Source organism: Ambystoma mexicanum, chromosome 8 (assembly GCF_040938575.1).
Source record: "Ambystoma mexicanum isolate Mex_15411 chromosome 8, UKY_AmexF1_1, whole genome shotgun sequence".
In the NCBI taxonomy this organism is placed as follows: domain Eukaryota; kingdom Metazoa; phylum Chordata; class Amphibia; order Caudata; family Ambystomatidae; genus Ambystoma; species Ambystoma mexicanum.
In genome coordinates, this window is record NC_090929.1 from 1,651,729,399 (window position 1) to 1,651,755,933 (window position 26,535).

Here is a 26,535-nt window from a genome sequence, read left to right on the forward strand (position 1 = left end):
AACTAGAATTTGCTGATCTTGCATAAACTCAACCATGTTGGCCTTCTGGTCATGCCAATGCTTCACCAGAGCCTGACCTGCTTTCACGTTATCTGATGATTCTGCCATCGTGTGTGACATTCTCCTCCGGAGTCCTATCACATAGTCAGTGAATCTCACTGGCTTTGGGGAAGGAGCACTCTTCAACCCCTCCTTAATCAGGGCCAAGGGGCCTCTAACTGGATGACCATAGAGAAGCTCAAATGGACTAAATCCAACTCCCTCCTGAGGGACGTCTCTATAAGCAAACAGAAGGCATGGCAGTAGAAGGTCCCACTTTCTTCTAAGGGGTTCTTCTAAAGCACCTATCATGCTCTTCATTGTACAATTAAACCTCTCTACCAATCCATTTGTCTGTGGATGGTAGGCAGTTGAGAACTTGTATGTTACTCCACAGTTCTTCCACATGGCCTGCATGTAGTGGGACATAAAATTTGATCCCTCGTCAGAGATAACTTCCTTTGGAAAACCTACCCTGGTAAAAATGCCAAGTAGGGCCTTAGCCACAGCCTGAGCCATAACACTCCTCATAGGTATTGCTTCAGGATATCTAGTAACATGGTCTACTACAACCAGGATAAACCTGTTTCCTGAAGAGGTTGGACGGTGTAAGGGAGCAACATTGTCGATTCCTACCCTCTCCAAAGGGACTCCCACCACTGGGAGAGGCACCAAGGGTGCCACATTCTGGCTCCACTCTTTCCAGATGTCTGACAAGTGTGACAGCTCCTACAGAATGTATCTATATCAGACTCCAACTTAGGCCAGTAGAAATACAGAGAGAGCCTTTCTTTGGTTTTCCTGAAACTCAAGTGACCAGCTAAAGGAATCTCATGGGCTAACTGTAGGAACTGGAGTCTGCTTTCTAGGGGCAATACAAGTCTTCTGTAGTCCCCTGGGATAGACTCAGTCGGTTCACTGTAGAAGAGGCCATCTTCCAAGTTCAACCTATGCTTCCCTGGCTCTTGCCTGTCCAGCTCGGAAGCTGCCTGTTGTCGAAGGCCTTCAAGAGTAGGACACTCTCTTTGACCTCTGCTGATGTCTGCCCTACAGGGTCCACCTTCTGCCAGTAAAGACTACAGCTCAGGGTGGTCTGCAGGATCCAGATCTCCAACAGGAGCAGGGTCCTCTTCCAGCTCTGATTCCTCAGCAGCTGATTCAACCACACTAGGTTGTTCCTCACACTCAGTCTCTGCTGGTGGAGGAGTCACAGGTGTGACTTTGGACAGTCCTCTTGGGGATGTCCTTGTTGGTTGCACAGGAGTGCTGGCTGGTTTCTTCCTGGAAGCTTTAGGTTTCCCTTTTTCCTTTTTCTTCTTAGAAATTGCTGTCAGTATGTCCTGTGGACTGGGGGTTATAGTTTCCTCTATAGGTTCCCCTGGAGAGCCCCTGAGGTACTCTCTCTGGCCTTTCTAGTCTGCTCCTGTTTCCTTTTGCTGGGAGGCCTGGGGGTGCTTGATACAACTCCAAGAGTTTTTAAGTCATTCCCCAACAGGACTCCCCCAGGTACTTCACTCTGCACACTAACAGGTATCTTGGCACTTGACAGTCATGTCATTGCACTGGATGAGAGCTGGTAACTGTGGGAGCATTTGGACAGGGCCTTCCGCAAGCTTAATGAGGTATTTGGGTGCCTTAGAAACATCCTCTACCTTGAAAAAAGATTAATCAACGACAGCAATGCTGGCCCTAGTGTCTCTGATGGCAGGGGTCTCCTGACCATTCACAAGAACACTGTATTTGTAATACTATTTAGTATTGTCTGGAATGGAATTGTAGACATCTAAGTTCTGCTAAACCCACAGACCCAGGAACACTAAAGAAACACTGGCTGAGACTTTCATGAGTTCCTCAGCCAGTAAGTGAAAGTTTCCACTTGCCATTGGTACTTCTTCCTCTGAGGAGAAGGATAAGGAGATAGTGTGGATCCCTGAAGGTTTACCCTTATATCTGGGATCCACTTTCACATGGTCAGTTGACCCACAAGCATAACATTTTCCAAATGTCTTTATGAATGGGGGTTTGGTCTGATCTCCTTCTGGTTCAGCACAAGGAGGTACACTCGCCTGATTCGCTTTCCTTTGTGGCTTACCCTTGTTATGTTTGGGGCCCTCTTTTGGATTGGAGGTATTAGAATTCTCTTTGTTATCTTTCCTGTGCTGCATTCCCTCATCCTTTTCCTGAGTTGCCCCAGAATCCTTGTGAATAGCCCTGTTGGCAACCCACAAGTCAGCAGCCCTTGCTAACTTCTTTGGATCAATTTCCTTAGAGTCAGCCAAGTGCTGTCTCAGCTCAGGAGAGCAGGCATCATAAATAGATTCCAACATAAACAGGTTTCTCATACCTTCATAATTGTTAACTCTGTAACCCGTAACACAACTATCCAAGTTTTCAAACATTCACACACCCAGGTAGCTCAAGGTGTACCATCATGCTTTTCGATGGTTCTAAACCTCTTAGGATACTGGGAAGGGGTCTTCCCAAACCTAGCTATCAAAGCTAGTTTCACACTTTCATATTCCATTCTATCTACTTCTCCCATCTCCATTATAACATCCAATGCAACTGGGGGTAGTCTAGAAAAGAGCCAAGGAATCAGCTGATTCCCTGTAATGCTCTGAATCCCATGGTTATATTCAAAAGTTGCCAGCCAATCCAAAATATCAAGCTTAACCTCATACATACTTACTGCATCTTTGGGAATGCAAGGCCTCTTAGGACTGGAAGACCTAGAAGACTCTGGGAGAGAACCATTCTCAAGAAACAACCTTTTCATTTCAAGGGCATGATTCATCTCCATTTCTCTGAGCGTAAGTTCTTGATGCTTACTTTCTGTTTGGGCTTGGATTCTTTTGAATTCCAATTCAAGTCTCATCCTTTCAAGAGAGACACATTCAGGTCTTAGTGTTGGACCTGACAGGGTCCCTGTGGCCAAAGGTTGAGGCCTATGATCAGGTAGAGCCTACATTTAGAGGCTCTTCTGCCTCATCTAACTCATCAATAACATTTGAGTTGGACTCTGAAACATTATCATCCTCATCATCATTTTCCACATTTGCTGCAGGGGTGGGTATTTCAGACCCACTCCTCAGACTTTGATATTCCAACAGCTTTTCTATCAATTCAACCTTTTTGCCTTTTTACAGTGAGGTTCCTAGCTTTACACATTTCTCTCAATTGATCAACTTAAAGTGACTAGGGTCTCCTGTCTGTAGCTATCCATATCAGGCATGATAAAACAATTGTTTCTCTAGTGGTGCTTAGCCTTGTGAGGGTTATCTGAACAAAGGGAAAAGTAGCACTCTCAATGTAACAAGAATACTTTATCCTCACTGCTGAACACCAGGGTTAGGCAGAATCACCTGCAGTACCCTTTGGGAACACTACACACAATTATGAATACAAGTGTAAGTACAATTTCAACTTTGGTACAAGCCTGCACTACACAGTAATGTGGTAGCAGTGGCTTAGCAGCCAGACTTATCTCAAGAGTAAAGTGAGCAGTACAAGAGGTCACACAAAGGGGCAGCAATCACAGTGGTTCAAACAAACACTTACTCAAGGTTACTTGGTAAAAGAATATACATTTATTTACACAGTCAGTTGGAAAACATTCCACTAGTAATATAACAATCTAATATACTACAATACACAACCAATCAGTTTCTGAACAAGTTCAGCTCCCCTGAAGTGGGAGCAAAATGGCACTTCAGTTACTTTAAAAAGGGGTAAAAAGACAAGGTTAAAAGAATTAAAGCAGAAGAAATACTCCCAGAGGTAGGGCAAATAGTTTCAGTTCACTACAACCAGCAATTCAATTCAATAGGCCTGGGTCAAAATCAATGGTTCAGAGTCTTGGATAGGATAGCACAGTTCTGGTAGTAAACGGTTAAGTCTTTGCCACGGTTTTTAGAAGTAGTTGGTCAGACGAAAAGTTATATGTCGCTTAAGGGAAGGACAAGCCTTCAAAGTTGGGAAAGTTTCACAAATTTTCATCGCGGCAGAAATGATTTCTTGACCGCACTTGCACAGTACCTTTTAAATGAAGAAAAGCTGTAGCTGAGGCAGTTGTTCCGGGCAGTTCCTGCAGTTCTCGCTGTTCCTGAGCTTCAGTCGTGGGGACAAGAAGGACGACGTCGGGAGGTTGCTGCATGCCCAGGGAAGAGGCCACGAGCTTGACAAAACATCGGTTTAAGGTGTGAGTGCCTTAAAGACCACAAACTAGTATCCTTCTCACTCGCTATCTGGTTTTCAACAGCACTCTGAAAAAAATTCAACCAGTATACAGACGGTGTCCAGGTGACTTGCGAGTTGGTTGTTCCCACCAAACTCAAGGGAAGAAGTTAACCTTGAAGGGCTTCTCTGTCGATGGAGTTTCAGGCAATTCGGACCTGCAGCAGGGCTTCATGGGTGGACCAGGAGTTGCAGCAGTCTTCCTTCAGCTCGTCCTCTGTTCTTTCATTCCAGTGGTCGACTCGGCTTTCCAAGTCCCAGAGGCCTGCTTTTAAATAGTTTTCCCCCATTCATTGCAGCCTAGCTGTCACTCACCCAGCAGGGGGCTGTCCTTGCTGGACAGCCAGCCGGCCAATCACGCCCGAATGCATTCAGGTCTCCTAGGAGACTAAGCACAGGGAGTTTTGGGCACCTCCCTCACATCCTGTCCACCCCAGACACTCAGGCGCCAGAGGAACAAAGGGACCAAACCTGGTTTGGGGCGCAGAGTTTAAACACAAGAAGGACCCTTCCTAAAAGAAACGGCGAAAAAAGTTGACCGGAGTCTGTTTTTACAGATAGGTCTTGGGTGCCATATTGAAAAACATGGTTGCCCCCTATTTTTAGCTACCGGTGTTCGCGGTCAGAAAAAATCATGGTAGTTTGTTCTAAACCACTGCCACCAGTCATTTCAAGAGGGAAAGGGCAACATTTGACTATTACATGAGTGTACATGAGTGTTTAGACTCAGGGGATGCTAGGCAACCCCTCCAGCACTCTATGGGAAGATAGTGTGTGCTGGGTCTGTAAATTTAAAAAGACTAGTGAAGTCAATTTAACTTTACATGCTCTGGGAGACGGTAGTCAATCCCAGAGAAGGTATTTAAACCTTGGGAAGTCTGAAATACATCCCTGTGCCACTGCACTGAAGGTGCTGGGTGACACACAAGAAAAAGATGATGCCTATGGATGCCTATGGAGTTGAAAGAACACAAAAGTAAAACACACATCAAAATACATGAAAGAGTGGGGAAAAAGGCTCACACTCATTCCAGGTAAAAATTTAAATCCTAGAACTCCAGCAAAGTTGCTGGGGGTCTCAAAAGGTAAGGAAAATTAGCACATTCTTGAGAATTCTCCCTAACACCATGACATTCTATGTAAAACATCCTAGGTTTCAGATCACCATGCTGTTCTATGCACATTACCCCAGGTTCCAGATCACCCTTCTGTTCTATGCACAGCACCTCATGTGTCAGATCACCCTGTTGTTCTATGCACATCACATCATGTTCCAGATGACCCTACTGTGCTATGCACAGCACACCATGACCAGGTCACCATGATGTTCTATGTACAGCACCTTAGGTTCCAGATCACTGATTGTTCTGTTTACAGCACCTTAGGTTCCAGATCACAGTGCTATTCCATGTACAGCGCCCCAGCCTGATGTGGCTCCTCACCACTAATCCCACAGGGAACTGTTCTAAGTGTTCTATGTACAGAATCGCATGTGCCAGAACACTATACAATTCTAAATACAGATCAACTTACTGTTCTCTGCATATCACCTCATCGCCAAAATCACTGTACGATTATATGCACAGCATCTCATGTGCCAGATCACCATGCACAGAATCACAGGTTCCAGATCACCATGCTGTTCTATGCACAACATCTCACGTGCCAGATCACCATTCACAGAATCACAGGTTCCAGATCACCATGATGTTCTATGCACACCACCTCATGTGCCAGATCACCATGCTCTTCTATGCACGGAATCTCATGTGCAAGATCACCATGCCATTCTATGCACATCATCTCATGTGCCAGATCACCATACTGTTCTATGCACAGCATCTCATGTTTCAGATCACCATACCGTTCTATCTACAGCACCTCATACTCCAGATCCCTATGCCATTCTATGCACAGCACCTCATGTTCCAGATCAACATACTGTTCTATGCAGAGCACATCATGTCCAGATCACCCTACTGTTCTATGAACAGCACCTCATGTGCCAGATCACCATGTTGTTTTATGCACAGCACCCCAGGTTCCAGAACACCATACTGTTTTATGTACAGCTCTTCTGTTCCAGATTCCCATGCCGTTCTATGCACAGAATCTCATGTGCAAGATCACCATCCCATTCTATGCACAGAATCTCATGTGCCAGATCACCATGCTCTTCTATACACAGCATCCAAGGTTCCAGATCACCATACTGTTCTATGTACATCATCTCATATTCCAGATCACCATACCATTCTATGCACAGCACCCCAGGTTCCTTATCACCATATTGTGCTATGTACAGCACATCATGTTCCAGATCACCATACCGATGTATGTACATCACCTCATGTTCCAGATCACCATGCCATTCTATGCACAGCATCTCATTTGCAGATCACCATACTGTTCCATGCACAGCATACCGTTTTATGTACAGCACCTCATGTTGCCAATTGCCATGCCATTCTATGTACAGCACGCTATGTTCCAGATCACCATACCGTTCTATGTACAGCACCACATATTCCAGATCACCATACTGTTCTATGTACAGCACCTCAAGTTTCAGATCACTCTGCTGTTCTATGCACAGCATCACAGGTTCCAGATCACCATACTCTTCTATGCACAGCACCCGATGTTCCAGATCACCATGCTGTTCTATGTACAGCACCTCATGTTCCAAATCACATACTGTTCTATGTACAGCATCTCATGTTCCAGATCACCATCCTGTTCTATGCACAGCACCCAATGTTCCAGATCACCATACAGGTTTAAATACAGATCACTGTACTGTTCTCTGCATATCACCTCATCGCCAAGATCACTGTACTATTATATGCACAGCATCTCATGTACCAGATCACCATGCTATTCTATGGACAGCACCCCAGGTTCCAGATCACCATACTGTTCTACGTACAGCACCTCATGTTCCAGATCACATATTGTTCTATGTACAGCATCCCATGTTCCAGATCACCATACTGTTCTATGTACAGCACCTCATGTTCCAGATCACGTACCATTCTATGTACAACATCTCATGTTCCAGATCACCATGCTGTTCTATGCACAGCACCAAATGTTCCAGAACACCATGATGTTTTATGCGCAGAATCACAGGTTCCAGTTCACCGTAAATGTACAGAGCATTGTACTGTTCTCTAGATATCACTTCATCGTCAAGATCACTGTACTCTGCTATGCACAGCACCATATGTTCCAGACCACCCTACTATTCTATGTACAGCATCTCATGTTCCAGATCACCATGCCATTCTATGTACAGCATCTCATGTGCCAGATCACAATGCTGCTCTATGTACAGAATCACAGGTTCCAGTTCACCATACATGTCTAAATACAGAGCATTGTACTGTTCTCTGCATATCACGTCATCGTCAAGATCACTGTCTATTCTATGCACAGCACCATATGTTCCAGGTCACCCTACTATTATCTGTACAGCATCTCATGCTCCAGATCGCCATGCCATTCTGTGTAAAGCACCTCATGTTCCAGAGCACCCTACTGTTCTAGACACAGCACCTCATGTTTCAGATCACCATGCTGTTCTATGTACAGCATCTCATGTTCCAGACCACCCTACTACTCTATGTACAGCACTTCATGTTCCAGATCACCATACTGTTCTATGTACAGCACCTCATGTTCCAGATCACCATGATGTTCTATGCTTCGATCTGAGCGTGATCTGCAGGTCGTAAGTTTGAATCCCGGCAAGGCCAACTCAGCCTTTCATCTTTCCGAGGTCGATAAATGAGTACCAATTTCGGTTGGGTGATATTGTATGTATATATGTGCTCTGTAAAGCACTTTGGATTAAGGCACTATATAATTAAAACATCATTATCATCATTATCAGTATCTTTACAGAATCTCATGTTCTAGATCACAATGCCATTCTGTGTGCAGCACTTCATGTTCCAGATCACCATGCTGTTCTGTGTACAGCTTCCGATGTTGCAGATCACCAGGCCATTCTATGTACAACACCTCAAGTTCCAGATCATCATACCATTTTATGTACAACACCCCATCTGTCAGATCATCATACTGTTCTATGCACAGCACCATATATTCCAGGCCACCCTACTATTCTCTGTACAGCATCTCATGTTCCAGATCGCCATGCCGTTCTGTGTACAGAGCCTCATTTTCCAGAGCACCATACTGTTCTAGACACAGCACGTCATGTTCCAGATCACCATACTGCACTATGTACAGCACCTCATGTTTCAGATCATGTACCGTTCTGTGTACAACATCTCATTTTCCAGATCACCATACTGTTCTATGAACTGCACCAAATGTTCCAGATAGCCATGCTGTTCTATGTACAGCTTCGGATGTTGCAGATCACCAGACCGTTCTATGTACATCACCTCATGTTCCAGATCACCATACCATTTTATGTACAACACCCCATTTTTCAGATCATCATACTGTTGTATGTACAGCATCCCATGTTCCAAGTTCCATGCCATTCTTTGTACAGTACCTTAGGTTCCAGATCCCTGATTGTTCTATTTACAGCACCTTAGGTTCCATATCACAGTACTGTTCTATGTACAGCACCCCACCCTGATGTGGCCCCGCTCCACTAATCCTGCAGGGAACTGTTCTAAGTGTTCTATGTAGAGAATGACAGGTCTAAATACAGATCACCTTACTGTTCTCTGCATATCACCTCATCACCAAGATCACTGTACTATTATATGCACACCACCTCATGTGCCAGATCACCATGCTGTTCTATGCACAGCGCCTCATGTGCCAGATCACCATGCTGTTCTATGCACATCACCCCAGGTTCCAGATCACAATGCTGTCCTATGTAAAACATCTCATGTTCCAGATCACCATGCTGTTCTATGCACAGCACCTCATGTGCCAGATCACCACAGTGTTCTGAGCACATCACCCCCGGTTCCAGATCACCATGCTATTCTATGTACAGCACCTAAGGTTTCAGATCACCATGCTGTTCTATGTACAGCACCCCAGGTTCCACATCACCATGCTGTTCTATGTACAGCACTTCATGTTCCAGATCACCATGCCATTCTATGTACAGCACCTCATGCTCCAGATCACCAAACCATTCTATGCACAGCACCTCATGCTCCAGATCACCATACCAGATCACCATACCATTCTATGCACAGCACCTCATGCTCCAGATCACCATACCGTTCTATGCACAGCACCTCATGCTCCAGATCACCATGCCATTCTATGCACAGGATCTAATGTGCAAGATCACCATGCCATTCTATGCACAGCATCTCATGTTCCAGATCACCAGGCTGTTCTATGCACAGCACCCCAGTTACTAGATCACCATGCTGTTCTATGCACAGCACTCCAGGTTCCAGATCACTATGCTGTTCTATGCACAGCACCCCAGGTACGAGACCACCATGCCATTCTATGTACAGCACCTCATGCTCCAGATCACCATACCTTTCTATGCACAGCATCTCATGTGCCAGATCACCCTACTATTCTATGCACAGCATCTCATGTTCCAGATCACCATGCCATTCTATGTAGAGCACCTCATGCTCCAGATCACCATACCGTTCTATGCACAGCATCTCATGGGCCAGATCACCATGCTGTTTTAGGCACAGCACCTCATGTGCCAGATAATCCTGCTATTCTATGCACACCACCCAATGTTCCAGATCACCATGCACAGAATCACAGGTTCCAGGTCACCGTACATACCGGTGCCAGTGATTGCTGCAATGATGCCCCGTATGGGCCTGAACTACCGCAGGTCAGTATTACTGGCATTTCTTCTGGCCTTTTTACCGGACCGGCACTCTCGTAATGAGTCCCCAAGACTAAGCAGGAAAATCACAGTGGACAGGCTTTCCGCAGCCCAATCTCAAAATAGCCAGCCACTAAACTATTGGGTGGAAATCAGGTGCAAGTTTATATATATATATATAATCCATCTCGAAACAGCTGGCCTGGCTGAAAAAGCAGAGCTGGTTATTCTCGAGATTTGCAGCAGAAATTAAGAGAAGAATCAAGTATAAAAGGGAGGGAATCCATCGAGAAAACAAGGGCAGGTGACATTTCTGAAGAGGATGTTGATGAAGCCAAGACTCAACATTTGACGCAGAGACAGAAGGTGATCAAATCAGCAAAATGTACAGGCAAAAAGCCCACTGGCATGCCGTATTCAGGCAGTCACCAGATGGCGGATATATGGATGACACTCTTACACATGGCTGGTTGTTGTTTACATACAAGTGGTTGGGAACAATTCTCTCCACCAGATAACTGAGCAGCTCCATGTAAAAGTTAAATAGGATAATATGAGACTCTGTTGAACTGCAGCGAATGGGGCTGGATCTTCAAAGCACGCTTGTTTATGGGGTGGCCATTTTACGCTTGTTTCTGGTGGCGGCCATTTTACGCTGTTTCTGGTGGCAGCCATTTTATTCTTGTTTCTGGTGGCGGCCATTTTACGCTTGTTTCTGGTGGCAGCCATTTTACTCTTGTTGCTGGTGGTGGCCATTTTACGGTTGTTTCTGGTGGCAGCCATTTTACTCTTGTTTCTGGTGGTGGCCATTTTACGCTTGTTTCTGGTGGTGACCTTTTTCTGAGGCTTTTTCAAGCATGTCGTAGAAATACAACGACTGCAGCTGGATTCCGAAGTCCGCTCGCCAAGCCAGGTTTTCTGCACATTATTCCTGCATGAACATTTTTCTTGAAGAGCAGGCTCTTTTCTGGAAATGGGAATATTTAAAATGCTCCTTTTATTTCTGCGAAATTAGCAATAATGTGCTGTTTAGCGTCTACTCCTCAGCTGAAACACCTAGTGGAGACCCAAGACCTACCCTACTTGGCTTGAGTGCCAAATTTGTCATATTCTGGATGGGACCTAAGAATTATCTCCTAATTATATAATGATAAAAGCAAAAAAGGCGTCAGACTGGTATCCCAGGATCACATCTTTTCACATTAGTGTAGTGCATGAAATTGCCTTAAGGATCCAAGATTTTAATGTCTGTGAGGTTTCATGTGTTGCATGCAAAGTGGGGGTATATTATGCCCGCCCTCGCCCAGCAATGGCCATGCATAAGACACAATACCACTTACTCGCCTAACTCTATTTTCAAACAAGGCATGAAGGATGAAAATCATTTGTTGGGTGCTCCCTGAATCCAGAGCGTACCCCAGAAATGTGCAGACTTTCTCCAGCGATTTCCATTTTATATACGTAAGACCGGTCTTGTACGCACAGTGCTTTCACTTCCTGCCAGTGGGATCTATTTTAATCTACTTGAGTACATTGCTCTGACACCATTTGTGACCTGGTCCATGCTTAATTAAACTGCATGAATTAATATATTCATATTTTTATATTTTATTGTTTAAAGCACAGACCTAGCTCTAGAGCAGTGGTGCACTGTACTCGGTGTGGGTAGCCGGCATTTGGTCATTAGCCGGTCAAATAGCACAGCGAGTAGAGCGCTCGCTTTGACATTGGTGCAGAGCCTGCTGACATAGGTTTGAATCCTGGCAGGGCCAAACTCCGAGGTCAATAAATAAGCACCCCACAACTCCGAGGTCAATAAATGAGCACCACACACCATGGGTACTAATACCACACAATGTGGGTAATAATAAGCAGGCGTTCGTCGAGCTATATAAATGCAAAATGATATGTATTATTAGGCTGGCATCTTTTAAAAGTAGCCAGTACTGTGAGTTGTGTTCTGTGCATCCACTGGGATTAGTCTCTGGTCAGGTCTTCTTGAAAAAGCCACATTTTGAAAGGTTTGCGAAATCTGATAATAGTAGTACCATTCAAATCTGATAAGGGGATCCAGTTCCAGAGTTTAGGGTGTGTGACCAGAGAAGGATTGTTTGAGGGTCCCCTGCTTACAGATGAGTTGTGAGTCGAACCGGTTCCTCGATTTTCTGTGCAAAGAGCGTGAGGCACCAGATATGTGGAGCTTAGCAGCCAGGCACGCTGGTGTTCTACTTGTGAATGCTTTGTAGATGATACCCACAGTCGAGGATGGGAGTGATTTGGTCAAACTTCTGTGAACCCCTAATAAAATTTGCTGCAGTGTTCTGGACTGCTTTTAGGGGAACCAAGTGAGCAGCTGGGAACCCTTTCAGAAGGGCATTTCCCCCATCGATGTGTGAGACCACAAGGGTCTCACTCTGGTCCAGAGGTCGTGAGGAGGGAGGAAGGGTTTGATATAGCAATGGGTGGAGATTTGGAGGGAAGGATTTTGGATCTTCTTGGACATATGTTTCTGGAAGGATTTACTGAGTTGAAAAGTTGCAGAGGATAATATCCTTCTAGACGCTACCATTAAGCAATTTTGGCTAAATTGTTGTTTAGCAGGGGGACTGATTCAGTGTTGGGTGGGTTAAATTTGAAGTAGGCAGTCGACATCTATCGTTGGATGATGGCTAGGTAGTTGTGGAGACGACTTATGTCCTGTGGGCTTTTTATTCTCATGTACAACTGAGTATCGTCCGTGTACTGGTGGATGGCTGTATCAGATCTTTGAGGAGTGTGGCCAGAGACTCCATGTTAAGGTTAAAAAGGATCAGTGAGAGGATGGAGCCTTGGGGGACTAAGAGTTTGTTAGAATCTAACATGTTCATCTGGACGGCCTGCTGTCTGCCTGAGAGGTAGGATGTAAACCAAATTGCGACAGCACCAGAGAAGTCCATCCTGTTGGTGAGGAGGGAAAGGAAGACGTGGTGGTCAACGATGTGGAATGCAGCCGAGAGGTCAAGGAGGAGAAGGCGGCATGAGTCGCCCTTATCTGTGATTGTGATGGCATCATCCAACGCCTGGATAGTGGCTCTTCTCAGTGCTGCACTTGGGGCGGAACCCGAGATGATAGTCATTTAGGACATGTAATTGTTCGATTCCGGAGAGTAGTTTTGTGCTGACTACTTTTTACCAGAGTTTAGGTTTGAAATTGACTGGAAGTTGGCCAGGTCATCTGAGTCAAAGGTTGTTTGTTTTCAAAAGAGGTCATATGAGACTAGTCTTGAGTGTGTCTGGAATGACATCTGTAAGGGAAGCATTAATGATGCTGAGGAGAGCACTTAGTGCCGGGACCATCAATTCTTTCATGATGGAGACCAGGATGATATTGTCAGACTAGGAAGCAGATTTGAGGGAGGTGATTGCTTTTAGCAGTTCTGTGGGTGGGAATTCGATCCAGAGGGGCAGTGTGAGTGCCGGGTGCAGGGGGCGATAATTCTGTGAGAGGTTGATTTGATGATCCATCAGATTTCGTCTATTTTCTTTTGAAAGCTGTTGATTCTGTCACATTTTTCCTGAGTAGCTGGCACCTCTGTCAGCTAAGCGCTTGGTACAATGCTTTACTACTTTGATGAGGGCTTTGCTCCTGTTATAGGCTGCCGCGATGGTGGAGGAGGAGTGTTTGCCTCGATAATCAGAATCCTACTATTGGCACACAGAGATTTGAGGTTGGTAGGAACTCTAGGGTTACGGGTTTTGTGCCACCATTTCTCTAGGGCTCTGATTGAGTGTTTGTTGGAGGAGAGCTTGGGGGTTTACCATGGGGCAGATGGTTTGGTTTTAGCCCGTGTAGTTTTTAGGGGGGCATGAGTGTCCACCAGTTTCATAGCCAAGTTATTGAATGATTTTAGGAGTAATACAGCATTCCCTGTGGTGGGGGAAGTCTGCAAAGTTTGCTTCTAGCTCATTTTCCAGGACGGTTTTGAATATGTAGTGCTGAGTAAGGGGACATTTAGTCTGAACTTTGTGGGCTATGGTTTAGTGGGTAATCGGAAGAAGGATGGTGGCATTCTCAGACACAGTGAGAGCACAATTTGCTTAAGGTCCATAGATTCAGTCAGTTTTCAAAAGCTGCTTCGAGTGTGGTTATCAGCTTGAGATTTGGGGTCAAAATCTCTGAAAAAGACATTATTGATGTGTGCTAATGACAGTAAGTTGGAGATGTCTGCAATGAAAGAGTCACTCCTGTGAGGTGGTCTGTAGATGATGTTTGAGGTGGTGGATCCCTTGTGAGATAAAGGGAACTGGCAGGTGGTCTGAGTGATGGGATGATGATGGAATACATTAATAAACTGGGAAATATTTATCTGAGCACTGGTTTTTCACTTGGATTTCCGGTTTGTTAGAAGTAATCGGCTTAAGAGGAAAGACCAAAGTAAGTCCACAGCAGTATTACCCGAAAGCAGGTCACATATGGTAATACCAAGAGATAATATTGCAGTAGAGAGAATTGTGGAAATATAAATGCAACTCAATAACACCTTTTAGTCTCATGGTATATTGAGTAGCTAGAATCCCTGAATGGATTGGTTCTACGTGGTTTCGTCGGCCACAATTATTATTTTGTAAGTTACTTCCTGGAAGGTTTCATCATGGAATTTATTTAATTGGGGTCAGCCCCCCCTCTCCCACACTTCCATACACCCCACATCTACCCTTTACCCACACCTCTTTACATCATACCACTCTCCTTATACTTATCTATTTTACCCCATGAAGAAACCTTGCATGAAGTAACTTACAACGTAGTACTTATTTGTCCATTGAAACACAGTATATGAATGGTAGTATAGGAAGAAGTTACATGATTACATATGTGTTGTATTTTTTATGTTGTATCTATCAACCCACGGGGACTTCATATTTGTTGGACATTCCTAGCTCACAAGAAAGTAGATAGATCAATGGATAGGCTGATAGATTGATGGGTAGAGAGAGAAATCGATGGTCTGATAGATTGATATGTAGAGAGATCAATATCAATCGACAGTCTGATAGATTGATAGGTAGATTGATAGGTAGATAGATTAATAGATAGGGTGATAGATTGATAGGTAGACCATAATAGATAGGCTGATATATTGTATAAGTAGATAGATCAATATATAGGGTGATAGATTGATAGGTATATTGCTAGGTAGATAGATCAATATGTAGGGTGATAGATTTATAGTAGATAGATCAATATATAGGCTAGTAGACCGATGGGCAGATTGATAGGTAGATAGATTGATAGGCTGATAGATTAATGGGTAGATTGATAGGTAGACAGATCATAAGACAGGGTGATAGATTGATAGGTAGATTGATAGGTAGATTGATAGTAGATAGATCAATAGAAAGGCTGACAGATTGGTAGGTAGATTGATAGGTAGAGAGATCCATAGATAGGCTAATAGATTGATGGGCATGTTGATAGGTAGAGAGATCCATCAATATTCTGATAGATTGATATGTAGAGAGATAAATAGATAGGGTGATAGATTGGTAGGTAGATAGATCAATATATAGGGTGATAGATTGATAGGTAGATTGATAGTAGATAGATCAATAGACAGGCTGATAGATTGACATGTAGATAGATAAATAGATAGGGTGATAGATTGGTAGGTAGATTGATAGTAGATAGATCAATCGATAGTCTGATAGTTTGATGGGTAGATTGATAGGTAGATAGGGTGATAGATTGATAGGTCGACAGATCAACAGAGTGATATTCAACCTTTTTATGCTGAGCCCCCCTCAGTAATAATGTAGTTGTCGCGCTCCCCTGGAGTAAAACTACTGTTGCCAGGCCCAGCCCCAGATGCCATATCTGCTTATATCTTCTATTAAAAGCAGTCGCTGCCCTCCCTTTTTGAAGAGCCTTGCGCTTCCCGGACACCTTTCGTGACTCCATAGGGGGGCCAGCCGCACAGTTTGAAGACCACTGAGATAGGCTGATAGATGGATCGGTAGGTAGATCAATATATAGAGAGATGTATCTGTCTGTGTATCGATTGGACAATCTATATATCAGTAAATCCATGAATCGGTCAGTAGTGAGATTGATCCCTAGATAGGGAGATAGAAACATTGGTACATTACACTGCTACAATAGTGCCATTATAGTTAAGGTAACATCACACACTCATGAAACTTCAAAAAATTGAGTAGGACCTGGGTTTGGTCAAATTCGAACACTCAGGGTACATTTGGTGACGTTTCATCACCGTTTTGATGCCGAAAATGATTTCGGAATACTACTTATTTCTGTGCAAGGCCTTTCCAGAGAGGCAGATCAATGCATTATATCGTCCACAATGTCTTAAAATAGTCTCCATCATGTTCTGAGATTTTTTGCACACCCTTCAGCCCTATGCTGTAACAACGTTGAAAACGCATCAGAAATGATATTCACTTTTTAAGGCTGAAAAAGCAGCAGTATTTCTGGATAGGGTCAGTGGTTGTGCAGGGAAGTATCGGGGCCAATCAAAATGAACTGTATACCCGCCAACAAACAGGACTAGCTGCAATCAGAGCCCCCAAAAGGCACATCACGTGCAGTAGGGTGCGTGTGATCATCTGCAGCACTGCACACACATGGAGGAACCCAGACACCGCACAAGCACACAGCTCCACACACCGCAATCCTGTCTGCACCAGCCAGGAATGCTTGCCGGAATAACATCCTTTATACATGGCAATGTATGAGCAAGGAATGTAATGACACATACGAGCATGGAACAAGTGACGTGTGACATTTAAAAAAACAGGCACCACACTTCAAGAGTATTAGACAAAATACGCCACAGTGATTTCAAAAGCTTTACAAGAACACTCCTTGTCGCTTAAGGAATAGGCAATTCTCACCGTCACCCCCTAGCTCTGCACAAAAACAATACATTCATTACAAATATTTCTAAGGCAAAATGTTATGCAGGCACCCCAAAAAAAACCGTCCCCCTTCTATCGAGCAGTTTACACAACCTCTTAACATGTTTAAAGCAAGCACACAAAAAAACAAAATCTAGTAAGGCAGCATATAGACTTGACTAAGGTATATGTGTCTTTACAGAAACAACACAATCCATGGCTCTGGAAAAACAGTCCGTTTGTCAGTCATGGCGAGAACTAAGACCATGTCCCACATCTCATCATTTGAAAGTTCACCACCCACCACACACAACCCATCCTGCTTCAAAAGCATTTGCTAAGCAGCCTCATTTAAATATCATGTTAAAACAATTAGTAATATATCCAGCTGTGCAATTTGATTTCAGGAAGGCCAAAAATTAAAAGGAGCAGAAGACCATGAGAAAGGCCACAAAACAGTCAGGAAGACACACACGAATCATTTCGATTATTCCAGTAGGTTAATAACAAACTAAACCAATGTAAAGATTTGTCAGAAATTGTTCCTATGATATTCTGCGAGTATTACTCTACTACACCAATCGTTTCAAATAGAGGATTAAGCACATCAATAGTAAGGTTATTTGTTTATTTACATATTTGTATTTTTTTATTTTTTTTATAACTAAAGATTTCTAAAGTAGTGCTGCACAACAAATATCGCCACTTGCAAATGTACAAACTAAATAGCAACAAATAGTGCCAGCACCATGTGTACATCGTGTAACAGATTTAACTTTAAAAGTGCATCAGAGTTCAAGGAAAGCCAAACCGAGAAGAGGTTGCAGTGAGTCTGCTTCTGCCAGTACAGGCTTCACCGTCGTCTGTTCCTGTAGGTCACCTTGGTCTAGAGGAACCTCAAAAGCACACCCTATCCCACCCACTTCCATGAAAAACACATGCTCTATGCCACATATACCTACTGCCACTACACCCATGCAATGTCCAATGACCAGGGCTCGACCAAGCAAACGCTCAGTACAGAAATCTCCAAACTCACGACCACTTCGTTATCACAAGACTCTCCCATCCACACTGAGACGACTCATTGAGCTACCATAGCCACACACACCACACTATCAGGCCGATTCATGGAATTAATGTGTGCCGAAAAAACGGCGCACGCGTGCGAAAACGTGCGATTCGCAGTGAAATAGTGAAAATCGCAGTGCAAGTGCGATTATCACACAGAAAACATCGCACATCTATTCCTGGAAGTCCGTGCACGCGCAAAATGTGGGATGTGCGCTGAAAAAGTGCGCGGTGCACGCAGGTGCACAGGTCAACGAACGTCGTGCGATAAGGCCACAGTGAATTCGCACATAGCGCGGCACACATAACAAAAGTAGGCGTAACACGGGGCGTCACACGCAGAATGGGGAACAAATCGTGAAAATGTGGGCGTCACGGGGGAAGTACAGGAGGCAAGTGCGCAGAACGCCCACACGCTCGCCTACAACACGTATTCATGGAATCGAATAGGGAAAAACAGCGCACGGCCAAAGACGCACACAGGCCCATACATGTCCGCCACACGAAAGCAGGCGGTAGCGTCCCTGCGCAGGAAAAAAATGTGCGCCAAAGTGCTACACGCGCGAGAAGGCCCACACGCGATCGGGCCTGGGGGAGCGTGTGCGTGTATCTCAGAGGTGCGCGAGAAGTTTCACACGCGATCGGGCCTGGGGGAGCGTGTGCATGTATTCCAGAGGTGCGCGAGAAGTTTCTCACACGCGATTGGCCTGGGCGCGTGTATTTCAGAGGTGCGCGAGAAGTTCCACACGCGATCGGGCCTGGGGGAGCGTGTGCGTGTATTTCAGAGGTGCACGAGAAGTTTCACACGCGATCGGGCCTGGGGGAGCGTGTGCGTGTATTTCAGAGGTGCGTGTGAAGTTCCACACGCGATTGGCCTGGGCGCGTGTATTTCAGAGGTGCGCGAGAAGTTCCACACGTGATTGGCCTGGGCGCGTGTATTTCAGGGGTGCGCGAGAAGTTCCACACGCGATTGGCCTGGGCGCGTGTATTTCAGAGGTGTGTGAGAAGTTCCACACGTGATTGGCCTGGGCGCGTGTATTTCAGGGGTGCGCGAGAAGTTCCACACGCGATTGTCCTGGGCGCGTGTATTTCAGAGATACGCAAGAAGTTCCAAACGCGATCGGGCCTGGGGGAGCCTGTGCGTGTATTTCAGAGGTGTGCGAGAAGTTTCACACGCGATTGGCCTGGGCTTGTGTATTTCAGAGGTGCGCGAGATGTTCCACATGCGATTGGCCTGGGCGCGTGTATTTCAGAGGTGCGCGAGAAGTTTCACAGGCGATTGGCCTGGGCGCGTGTATTTCAGAGGTGCGCGAGAAGTTCCACACGCGATTGGGCCTGGGGGAGCGTGTGCGTGTATTACAGAGGTGCGCGAGAAGTTCCACACGCGAATGGCCTGGGCGCGTGTATTCCAGGGGTGCGCGAGAAGTTCCACATGCGATTGGGCCTGGGGGAGCGTGTGCGTGTATTACAGAGGTGTGCGAGAAGTCCCACATGCGAATGGCCTGGGCGCGTGTATTCCAGGGGTGCACGAGAAGTTCCACACGCGATTGGCCTGGGCGCGTGTATTTCAGGGGCTCGCGGGTGGTTTTACAAGCAATCAGAATTCAACAATGGTAGCAGGCGCCCCTCTCTCGGAAGAACAAGGCATGATAACCTGTTCAGTGGTTGTTAACCACATTGAGAGTTGGCAGCCATCTGCTTTTTGCTCACTGTACCTTTCACAGATGGGAAATATCCATTTGCATATCAGTCTTTGTCCCGCCCACATGGGCAGTCCAGCACCGAAATGCTATGGCAATTCCTCTCTGAACAAGAGTACCACCAGCAACCCCATACACGTGTTTCAGCCTTGTTGGGCATCATCAGTGAGGTGAAGCTGAGCCTCTCTAAGCACAGTGAGCAGGGAGTCCACGTCTGGTTGCCCCCAGGTAACCTAGGGTGACCAACCCCAAGTTCCTTCAAAGAATTCAACAATGGTAGCAGGCGCCCCTCTCTCGGAAGAACAAGGCATGATAACCTGTTCAGTGGTTGTTAACCACATTGAGAGTTCGCAGCCATCTGCTTTTTGCTCACTGTACCTTTCACAGATGGGAAGTATCCATTTGCATATCAGTCTTTGTCCCGCCCACATGGGCAGTCCAGCACCGAAATGCTATGGCAATTCCTCTCTGAACAAGAGTACCACCAGCAACCCCATACACGTGTTTCAGCCTTGTTGGGCATCATCAGTGAGGTGAAGCTGAGCCTCTCTAAGCACAGTGAGCAGGGAGTCCACGTCTGGTTGCCCCCAGGTAACCTAGGGTGACCAACCCCAAGTTCCTTCAAAGAATTCAACGATGATAGCAGGCGCCCCTCTCTCGGAAGAACAAGGCATGATAACCTGTTCAGTGGTTGTTAACCACATTGAGAGTTCGCAGCCATCTGCTTTTTGCTTTCTCGGAAGAACAAGGCATGATAACCTGTTCAGTGGTTGTTAATATTTCCCATCTGTGAAAGGCACAGTGAGTAAAAGCAGTGGCTGCGAACTCTCAAGTGGTTAATAACCACTGAACAGGTTATCAAGTCTGTTCTTTCGAGAGAGGGGCGCCCGCTACCTTTGCAAAACTATTTTACAAGCAATCAGGCCTGGGGGAGCGGGGTACGTGTATTTCTGGGGCTTGCGGGTGGTTTCACACGCGATCGGGCCTGGGGGAGCAGGGTACCACTCACCCGTCTGCCTTGCGTGTAGAAGAACGCGTAGCCAACACCCACCCGCTGTGAAGTGATAGCGTGTGAACCCCAACGCCTGAAAAACACACGCCCCGCACCCCACGAAAAGCAACGCCCGTGCGCGATACATCACAGACGCGCATACGCGCTAAGGGCCTTTGATCCAATGGAATCACGTATGCGTGCTGACGCACTTACGGGCTAAGGGCCTTTCCTCGAATTACACGCTGAAGTGCAGAATTTTCATGTGCCAAATCACTCCGTATCAAGCTGGCCACGCGTAAGCACACGGAAGACCACGCTCCTTCCCAGAAGGCAGAACTACTGCCCCCCAGAGCCCCGAGCACGCTCCCACCTGCCATCTGCTGCTGCCTGACTGCCTGCTGCCCATGTGCCCTGCCATTTGCTGCCTGCACATCAGCCAGGGGTGCTGTTGCTGTGACCACCCCTGCTGGAACCGAAGACTCCCGACTGGGATTCCATCGCTCCACAGCCCAGCCCCAGGACCCAGTTGCCCACCCACTCCTGCCTCTGAGGTTGTCATGTCGGGCACTGCAACATCTGGCACCACTGACAACCCCCGGCCAGAGAGGCAGAGGGGCACCAGCTTCAGTGCCACCGGAGTTGGTGTCCTGGTGGAGCAAGTCCTGGGGCAGTATGATGTCCTCTTTGGAAGTTCCCGCGCCGACAAGGAAGGACGGACTCGGATCTGGACTGACATCGTGACTGCCATCAACACGGAGGGGGTGGCAGTCCGCGACTTCCAACATGTCAAGAAGCGCTGGGAGGACTTCAGGTCCAGGACCCTGAACAAGGCCCGGCACCTCTTGAAGGCAGCGGATGCCAAGGGGCGCCGGGGCCACTTGTCAGAAGATCAGATGAGGGTCCTGGAACGCATATCCCCAGCACTCCACGTCCAGGTCCTTGAGAGGCAGACCCGTCTGGAGTTGAGCGGTAAGTGTACATGCATCCTGATTGTGAGCTGTGCGTGTGGTGATGTTTCAGTAGTGTGCAGGTTGCACATCTGTTTGTATGGGGTCGAGTATGGGTGGGGGTGTACAGGGCCGTGGGGCTAACACATGCGAGGGCTGTAATGTGTGAGACATGGATGGTGCTTGTGTGTGTAGGCTTGCATGCCAAATGCAGTTGTGTGGGCACACATGTTTGGATGAATGTGTATGTAAGTAGACATGTCCGTGATGTCACGCATGTATGTTGTTTTCAGCTGCATGTATCAGCACTGTGTACGTGTGCATTTGTGTGTATTTGACAAGGGTGCAACAGTGATGCAACATGGATGCATGTGACAGCGGGATGTGGAAGCCTGATTGGCAGATGTGACATGGATGCCCATCTGAACACTGCGACACTTGGCAGAGGTGTACACATGCATGCAAGTGTGGTGGTGTGTGTACATGTGTGGTGCACTTCCTGTGTTGCATGTGATGTCTGGTTCAGCTTTGCCTGCTCATGCTGTTGTATGGGTATGGATGGTGCTGGCAGTTGCGATATGGCTGTGGTATGGCTCATGTGTGCGAGTTGAAATGACATGTGTGTTGGGGATTGTGATGGCATGTCTGAGGTTTGCCAATGCCACTCATGTACAACTGTCATGTGTGTATGTGTCCATTGTACAGTGCCCTGATGCCTGTGTTTTATTCCTCCCTGTCTGCAGCGTCAACTGATGAAGAGGGCGGAGAAGGTGCTGTGGAGCACAGCAGCGGGGATCCCACCGCCAGCCGGAGACGCAAGGCCAGGCTCCCCTCCCATGTTTCCATCTCGTCGGGGAGTGAGGAGACCGGTGCCGCATCCCAGGCCGCAGCTGCCGGGGGGAGGTCCAAGAGGCGGAGGTTGGAATTGGACTCCTCGGCAGCAGAAGGGGCAGCTGGGACCCCACAGGGCCCAACGGGGGAAGATGGCACGGAGTCATCCAGGTTGGTGGGGGGTTTGGTGGAGGAGGAGGCCGTGCAAGCAACAGAGTCGGGGCCTGGAGGTGGGGATCCCACTGGTGCTAGTGGTGCAGTGCAGGACCAGGGACAGGAGGCAGCACAGGCCGCCGCGGAGGTGCCTATGTGCAATCCTGTCCCTGATCCTGTCCCTGCATCATCTTGCACCAGCAGGGATGCCTACGTCCAGACCCGTTTTCAGGCAGGGGATGAGCAAATGACAACTGGCCTTCCTCTGCCTGCGGACGTGGCTATCCGGGTCCGGGTTGTGCCTGTCCTGACTGGTGTGGCGTTGCGTCAACGGGCCATGCGAGTTGACCTGCAGTCTTTTCATGAGGAGACTGCACGTCATCTCGAATGCCTCGTTGACCACGTCAGCCTGCTGGGACAGGTCACCCAGGCCGGATTCCTCCGTTTGATGGGGCTTGCTACGACCCCCTCCTCAACTGAACCCCCTACGCGCCAGTCGTCCTCCGTGCCATCTTCCCACCCATCAGTCACCTGGGTGCCCTGTGGAGCTGCCTCTGACGGTGCGGCCAGGCTGGTGGAGGAGGCATCCCTGCCACAGTCGGGAGTCGGACGTCCAGCAGGGGTGGCCACATCAACGACTGCACCCCAGCCGGCGGAGGATGTGCAGGCAGCAGGAGGCAGTGCACGGGCAGAGGCACAGCAGCAGCAGCAACGAGGTGGGAGCCATGAAGGCTCGGGGCCTTCAACATCAACATCGGAGGGGCAGGCATCGGCCAGAGGGCAGGAGGACCCAGGACAGAGAGTGTCTTCCGTGTGGCAGTGGTTGGGCCACGCCATAGATGCGGAGCGGCAGCGGGCGGAAGAGGCACGGCTCACAATGGTCAGGGCGGAGAACTCCATGCGGAGGGCCCTGAGGTGGGCCGAGTGCCTCGAGGCAATCCGCAGGGGGTTGGAGGTGGACACGTCGACGGCCCTGCGGACCTTCGGGGCCATGGAGGAGGACCGCCTCCGGGACATTGAGCAGGAGTTCGATGATGCCCTGGCCCGGGACATCCAAAAGTGAGCTGTCAGACTAGCCCGCTGACCTTGTACATAGTTATGTAGGTAGTGTTAGGTTTCCTTTTTTTTTGTTTTATTTTGGACCTTTTGGACATTGGCCACATTTTTGTATATAGTTTATTTTATTAGTTAGTGTTGTTAGATAGGTTTCATTTCTTTTGTTGGGATAATGGACCCTGGCTTGTTCGTCTGTACATAGTTCACTGTTGGATTTAAATTTTCTTTCACAATTTACGCATGGAGCAATGGCTTTCAATTATTATTTCCCATTGGATTTGCTTTTGTGGACAGTGACTTTGGACACCATTACTTTGGATTATGATTTTTGGTTTTGCTTTTTTTATGGACATGCTTCTTTTCATTTTTGTACATTCCCATTTCTGTTTCTTTATTTTTTAATCTATTTATGTTTCCTTTAATGCATATTTTTTTATCGAACTTCAATGTGTAGTATCATCTCATTGGTTTCATGCATATCATGATATGGGTTTTGAGATTCACTGACACCCATTGGGTGTATGTGAGGGACATGTGTTTGTTTCGAAACTTGCAATTGGTGTTCTGTCATGTAATTGCCATTTCTGAGTGGGTGGATGCAATACTCGGGTGGGTGTTTTGCATTTGGAGGCTGACCATAGGGACCAGGGATCTAGATTGTGATGATATGTTGGCTGGGGAACATGAGTTGAGGCCTGCTGGCAGGTGCACCACAGTGCTGGGGGGTGGGGGTGGTGGGGAACATGAGTTGGACATGGGTGGGGGCCTGCTGGCAAGTGCCCCACAGTGCTGGGGGGTGGGGGTGGTGGGAGACATGGGTGGGGGCCTGTTGGAGGGTGCCCCTGCACTGCTGGGGGGTGGGGCTGGTGGGGAACGTGAGTTGGACATGGGTGGGGGCCTGCTGGCAGGTGCCCCACAGTGCTGGGGGGTGGGGGTGGTGGGAGACATGGGTGGGGGCCTGTTGGAGGGTGCCCCTGCACTGCTGGGGGGTGGGGCTGGTGGGGAACGTGAGTTGGACATGGGTGGGGGCCTGCTGGCAGGTGCCCCACAGTTCTGGGGGGTGGGGGTGGTGGGAGACATGGGTGGGGGAATTACATGAATCGGCCTGTATATGTGCATGCACGTTTTATCTGGGCTGCACCATTGGGCAATCTGCACTCTTGAGGGTTGCACTATTTTGAGATCCTAAACCAAGAGGAAAAAGTGCCATAAGAGTGCTTTGCTTCATTGGTCTGATACATTTAGAATGAGGCAATCCCCATAGGTGCAGCCTGCGCACACCCTGTAGGCTCAGCCACATCCACAGTGCATGCTACAACATTTACATTGAACAAATGTTGAATGTGTGACTGGTGTTCATCACAAAAAACCATGCTAATGCTGTATGCCAGTCCAATGATGTTTCTTGAGTCCTTGCAAATAACTGGTTCGGAATTCCTATGATCTTCAGGTCTATTGGAGCTTATGAGGAGCTGGAGCGAGTGCCATCCCTCTCCCTCTCTACTCTCCAGGTGTCCTTTTCGCGGTTAGTTGTAGCGCAAGGTAAACCCTGCTCTCTGTTGTCTGACATACTCTGTAGGTGGTTTACCCTGAATTGATGGCACGCTACTGCCCTAGGATGCCCTGTCCTAGCTCGCTTAGTATTCTAGGGAGATAGGGCATGGTGTCTTGTTTCATCCGGTGCCAATCGCTAGCCATACACGCCCGCTCTTACTTGACCCTCTCCTACCCTGGGTACCAGGATGTTGTCCTCCCACCACGCCTCCGTCCCTCTGATCTGGTACTCCACCTTCCTTCTTCTGCCCTTTGATGTTACCTCTCTACCCTTCTTCCCACTACTTTGCCCCCTCGTCACTACTACCTCTCCATTACTACTGCCATCACCCTGGTCTTACTCCAACTGCTACTACACTACTTCCCACCACTACTGACTCTCTACCACCACCACCACCATTTACTACTACTACACTCCCTCTACCACTACTGCCACTTCTCTACTACTGCCGCTCCCTCTCTCACACCAGTCTCACCATCACCCTCCTCTACCACTACTAATCCCATCACCTACTACTAACACCTATCACTCCCAACACTACTCTACCACTACTACCACTTCTCTACTACTGCCACTCCCTCTCTCACACTAGTCTCACCATTACCCTCCTCTACCACTACTAATCCCATCACCTACTACTAACCCTCTCACTCCCACCACTACTCTACTGCTATTGTGCTCACTCCTCACTCCTAAACTCAAACACTCCTCAGGCTGCTCTCTCCAATGACCTCCACGCTCGCTCCCCTCCTCTGTCCTCTCAAACGTCCTCCTTCACTCTCTGTCCTCACCCAACTAACCCACACCAAATTTCACTCAGGGTCCTTTCCTAAATCTCCCACCCCTACCAGGATTGGTCCACTTACTCTATCCAATAGTTATAAAATCTAGTATACAGGTGCACAGCGGTGGTCGGAAACCAATTAATAGTTTCTATATTAGTAAGAGGGTGTGGAGGAGAGGGAAACAACCCTGGCACTGTGTTGTATAAAGATAATAGTAAAGAAACCGGGGTCCACTGGCTGTGCAACCCTCGTATCCCCTGCACAACAAGTATTATTGTGTAACAAATAACAGTTTTAGTTACTAATCTCAAATGTTATCTAAATAAATGCAATACATTGTTTTACAAAAACAGGGTTTTTAAGGTAATTGATTCATCAAAGATGTGTACATTATTCCCAATGTAGTACATATTAGTTGTACACTGCAGCACATTCAAAACAATATTTCTAACAATATGTAAATAGTAA

At 47.2% G+C, this 26,535-nt stretch overlaps 1 long non-coding RNA gene across 1 annotated transcript in view; it reads right to left on the reverse strand.

Annotated features, from left to right (window-relative positions):
- LOC138473280 (uncharacterized) overlaps window positions 1-26,535 on the reverse strand; it is a 312,643-nt gene that overhangs the window by 188,707 nt on the left and 97,401 nt on the right. The window lies entirely within an intron of this gene.